We start from the raw sequence: 6,000 nt of genomic DNA, 5'->3' as shown, positions 1-6,000 counted from the left end.
TTTACGGTTCTTGTTTACGGTCCAAGAACGTTCTTGAACCGTAAACCCATTTTAAGGGACCGAAATGTCCCTAGTCCCTTCCTAAGCCTAAGTAACTAACTTGGATCCTTACCTTGATGTGTTAAGGACTTGAAAACATCGAAATACGAACATCTATAAGAGTTTACGGCCGTAAACTCTAGGGTTTACGACCGTAAACCCAAAGGGATGTGGTCTTTGGGCCGTAAACTCCAAATAGGAGTGAAATGGTGCCCTAGCTTCTTCCTTAGGCTTATACTTCAAGAGGAAACACTTCAATGGACTTAGAAACGTTCAAATCAACAAATGGTCAAAAGAGGGGGAGTTTACGGCCGTAAACTCTAGAGTTTACGACCGTAAACCCATTGGGTTGAGGTCACAAAACTGTAAACTCAAGTTAGGGTTTCTTTTGAACCCTAAACCCTATAGCATTGTGCTACAACACTTAGATGCATTCCTTGATACTTATAACACTTATATAAGGTGTTTAACTTGTCTTAGGATGTCTTAACTTTGCTAATTAGTTGTTTAAAGTCTAATTAGATACATATATGTGGTATTTATATGTTAAATAGAATCATTGTGTGTGTACCAGTCTTCACTTGACACCTAGCAATCCTATTTCTTCAGTTCATCCAAACCACCAACTACAGGTGAGTTCATACCCCTTAATTAACCTTTTTAATGTTTTAAATGCTTTATGGGGGGGATACAAGTTGAACAATTGTAGTTATTATATCAATCACATGTGATTAATAACTACCAAACAAATGGTTTTCTTACTTTTCAAACTGTTTATCAAACTGTTTTACCTCAAACTGTTTTACAAACTCTTTTATTGTCAATACATTTATCAAACTCTTTTAACTTATATTATGTGTATCTATATAAATATAGTTATATAAGTAGGATTGGAAGGACTTAGGACTGCTAGTCTACCCTGCTTCCTGTTCTTGTTTGATTGTGGTCTTGGGGTATCAAGGTTAGTTGTCCGAGGGTCGTTTGAATCCTAGTTATATATTATGTATACGTATATAGATATAAAAGGTTTGTTATCAACCTCTTTTAACTTATATTATGTGTATCTATATAAATATAGTTATATAAGTAGGATTAAGAAGGACTTAGGACTGCTAGTCTACCCTGCTTCCTGTTCTTGTTTGATTGTGGTCTTGGGGTATCAAGGTTAGTTGTCTGAGGGTAGTTTGAATCCTAGTTATATATTATGTATATGTATATAGATACAAAAGGTTTTCCTTCATTCAAGTCCATACCCTTGGGTAGCAAGGGTATGCAAACGTGTTCATACATTGCTAGTAAGCTACCATAGGGGTAGTTTAGGAAGATACTATTACTAGAACGATGAAACATACAATGAGTCAGTTCATACATGAGTCAATACATACTATAATGAGAAACAAACATGAAACAGAGTGATGAGAAACAAACATACAGGCTAGACAGAGAAAGAACATACAATACAGCTAGCACACAATTCACATAACATTTACATTAATACATTTATGTGAGCCATTAAACAGGGCATGGCACTACCTGCCATGACTGTTTTTGTATCAGAATCTCCTTAATTGGGGAGCGCATGAGTTTGTGTATAGATCTATACTGGATTGACTATCCTACACCTTGCTGCTCGCTACAGTGGGACTTGCAAGTCTACAGGTGCCAAACGTCATTTTTGTGGCATCTTACATTGTCACTTTACTATTGAGTCGGTAGCAAGATACAGGCCGATCACATGTTACCTTAAACTATACAATTAACTTAAGGTAGTTAGTACAGCAGTAGTTTCATAATACTACATTAAAGTACTATAACATTTTCCCTTTACATTTTACTTTGTGATTTCACACAATAAACAATAATGTAAAAACTATGTTTTTGGTTAATGATAGTCGGATTTGGGAAAATACTCACTTTTACAAAGGATACACACACAGACACTAGATGCCTTGGTAGAAGGCTACTTTTAGTAGGAAACATAGGGTTTTCTAGGATAGTTCAAACAAATACAAAACTTTTACAAACACACAGTACATCTTACAAAACATCTTACAAATGCTTTCATACAAACACAGACACTAATATACTTATGAACTCACCAGCTCTAAAGCTGATAAACTCTTTCAAAATAACTTGTATTCTCAGGTCACCAGTAGACAGGTACCGGAGCCAGGTTTTGAGAAGATGGAGCTCGTTCAAGACTCATCTTATATTTTGATGTATATTGTTATGGTGTCTTTAAAACTTAACGGAACACACTTGTATGAAATTATATTATTAATGCAATGGATGATGTTGTTGCTTGTTTACTACTTGCATTGTTGTGATACTGTACATGACGTCCTCCACCCCAGAACGTTTCCGCCGTTCATTTGGTTTTGAGGGTGTGACAGATTGGTATCAGAGCTTTGTTTATAGTGAATCGAGTGTATCAACCCATAAAAGATATACGAACTATAAACACAAGCGGGATTTAAAATACTCTGATGAAGAGTTTATACTTTAAATAATAAAATATTTAATAAAGTATACATACCTGCATTCATACTAAAATCAGTGTCACTAGGACAGAACAAAAGTATTGCGATTGGTGGACAGCATAAGCATACTTAGAGACATATGGTCAACCCTGGGAAGATGTAGCCTGATCAACTACATTATCCGAGGAGTGATTAGCATGTGCCTAAGTGTGGTTGTGAGGTTGCAACAAGTCTAAAAACTTACCAACACATCTACAACAAGAACAGTAGAACAAAACATTAAACTTAAAATACTATAGGAGTATTTTGTGTTACTATAATTACTTATTCGAGAATTAAAGGTCTTTATTAGTATAACAATGGTTGTTTAGTGGATACACTAAAGTTATATGTACTAGGATGTCATAGACTTAGAATCTGTGATCTTTGCCTTACTTCCTGTTCCTTGTTTGGTTGTGGGCTTAGGGTTAGGGTCACTTATTCGAAGGTCTATCCCGTCTGCATGACATATAACTGGTATGCTTTAAACAAGTATTGGGACAACTGATAAAGATCATCTTATAATTATTTAGTTAGTTAGTTAAATTTAGTTATTTCTTATATCCCTTTTCTCGTGTAGATTTAATGGCTGGATTTTATCTTCCCGGAGACCCGTACTTTCCCAACCACGACAACGCAGAATGGCTGGAAGACGAACCAGAAGATAATCACCCAATTCCTTTAGATGATTATGAAGCTGAAGGTTTTTCTGATGGTTCCGACTCGGAGCAAGAAGTTAACAACCAACTCCCAGCTATTCAAAACCCAAACCCTCGTCCTGCATTTCAAGGACCCACACCTTTGTGGGCCACAAACTTGAATAGGTGGAGTCAGGAACAAGGTCAACCTTTTCCTTACAATGGAGACAGAAGCTTCTACAACCTCACTGAGGGAGGTTCAGCTGATAGGGTCCTACCTATCATGGTTCGTAGGGTTGCTCGGAACACCGAGCAGGGTCGAGCAGCTATCGACCGGGTAGTAGAAGTGGATGCCAATTCTGGTATTAACACTGTGCGCATTAGCCAGCAGGAGTCCGCTCATGAAAGGGCTCAGGTTAGCAATGCAATGCTTCAGAGGGAACTTGCTGAAACCCGAGCCGAAGTCAGGAAACTTCGAGCTCAGCAAGCAAGGTCTGATAGACGTGTGAGAGACATAGAGCGTCTCCTATCTGATTCAAGGACTCACTCAAGCAGTTCTCGTCGTCGTTAAAATTTTACCGACTTCTCTTTTGGATATAACTTAGTTATGTAAAAACTTAAGTCTAATTTCCTATCCTTATAAATCTTAGACCTGCTAGGTTTTGATTTGGTAGTATGCTGTCAAAATTTTTCCCATCTTGGATGATGTAAGACCTACTTCTAGGTCATTTTTCCCCAAACTCATTACATCTGTAATTCCAATATCTTTGACAGATATAAAAATCTAATGGAAATTATTATCCAAATACTTTCATCTTCATTCAAGTATTCCATTTAATTATGCTGTTGGGCTATGGAGAGTTAGTCCATGAGTCATTCTCATCAATGTTCATGTCAAATTCTCATCAATATCTTATTCATTCTAAACTTTCAGCAAAAAGATGCCTCCACGAAAGTCAACAAGACGTAATCCTCCACCACCTATTCCTCAATTTGATACAGCAGCCCTCAATGCTGCTGTAGCTACGGCTGTGGCAACAGCCATGGATGAATATCATTCTTCAAGTTCCACTGGAGGAGGGACTCCTGTTCTAACAATACAGGTTGAAACCCCTGTGCGCTCGAGAGAGTGCTCCTACAAAGATTTTACAAACTGCAAGCCATTATCCTTCAGAGGAACTGGCGGAGTCATTGTACTCTCGCAATGGTTTGAGAAAACCGAATCGGTTTTCGCAATCTGCTCTTGTCCAGAAGGGAGCAAGGTGAAGTTCGCAGCTTGCACCTTTGAAACCAGAGCCCTAACATGGTGGAATAGCCATGTAAAGTCACTATCTCTTTCAGTGGCAAATGATATGGGCTGGGATACTTTAAAAGACCTCATGATTGAGGGGTACTGCCCGAGGGGCGAGATCCAAAAGCTGGAGGAAGAACTTTGGCGCCTAACCATGAAAGGCACCGACATCGTAGCATATACCGCCAGGTTCTGTGAACTGGTGGCCCTCTGTCCCAACATGATTCATACAGAGGGAAAGAAGATCGAGAGGTATATATGGGGGCTGGTGCCACCATACCAGGGAAATGTATTGTCATCACGCCCCACTACATTTGATAGTGCCAAGCGATTGGCACAGCAGCTAGTTGACCACGGGGTCCGTACCCCGGCTGCAACAACCACCCTGGCCATCTCAGAAACCGCCAGAACTGCAGAGTCCAAGCGGAAATTCTGGGAGGACAAGAAAAAGAAGAAGATTGCGAAGAAACAGCAGACGGTGGCAATTCATAGTGCGACAGCACCTGCCACTGCTGCTATTCCAATAAAGCAGTATTCTGGAAGTTTACCTTTATGCAACAAGTGCAACTACCATCATATGGGAGCCTGTCGGGACATGCAGTGTGTAAACTGCAACAGGAAGGGGCATACAGCCCGTTTCTGTAAATCTCCGGCGAGGCCAATCACCCAAGTCCCCGGCGCTGGAGTGGGCCAATCTTGCTACAACTGTGGCGATGTGGGCCACTACAAAAGGAACTGCCCCAAGGCAGGGACTGCCGGTGGAGTAGGAAGAGTTTTGGCTATAGGTCATGAGGAGGCGGTTGCCGACCCCACAGCGGTCACTGGTACGTTTCTCCTCGACAACTCTTATGCTTGTATACTATTTGATAGTGGAGCGGAGAGAAGCTTCGTGAATCAAAAATTTGCTCATTTACTTAAGCAAAAATCACGAGCACTCAAAGAACCGTTCACAGTAGAAATGGCTAATGGGAAGACAGAGAGCACTAGCTGCATTTACATAGGGTGTACCTTAACTTTAGATAGCCATTCATTCTCGATCGATCTCATGCCAGTCTCAATTAAAAGTTTCGACGTCATCATTGGCATGGATTGGTTGAGTCTTCAGCGTGCCGACATCATGTGTTACGAAAAGGCAGTCCGCCTTAATCTTTCGTCTGGCGAAACCATAGTAGTTTATGGCGACAAACCCGGCACAAACCTTCGTATCATCTCGAGCATTCAAGCTCAGAAATTCTTGCGTAAGGAATGTCGCGCATTCCTTGCTCATGTGGTCGATGTGAGCCAAGAAGCGAAAGACATCAAGAACATTCCAGTAGTACACGACTTTCCCGACATCTTTCCAGAAGAGCTACCAGGATTACCTCCGCAACGACAATTCGAGTTCAGAATCGACTTAGTTCCAGGGGCTACCCCCGTAGCCAAATCGCCTTATCGTCTAGCACCTGCAGAGATGCAAGAACTATCCTGTCAACTTAACGAACTGCTCAGCAAGGGCTTTATAAGACCAAGCTTC

Source organism: Lactuca virosa, chromosome 9 (genome assembly GCF_052849685.1).
Source record: "Lactuca virosa cultivar CGN04683 chromosome 9, Lactuca_virosa_CGN04683_v6, whole genome shotgun sequence".
Lineage (NCBI taxonomy): Eukaryota > Viridiplantae > Streptophyta > Magnoliopsida > Asterales > Asteraceae > Lactuca > Lactuca virosa.
Note: the sequence above shows the minus strand (reverse complement) of the source record.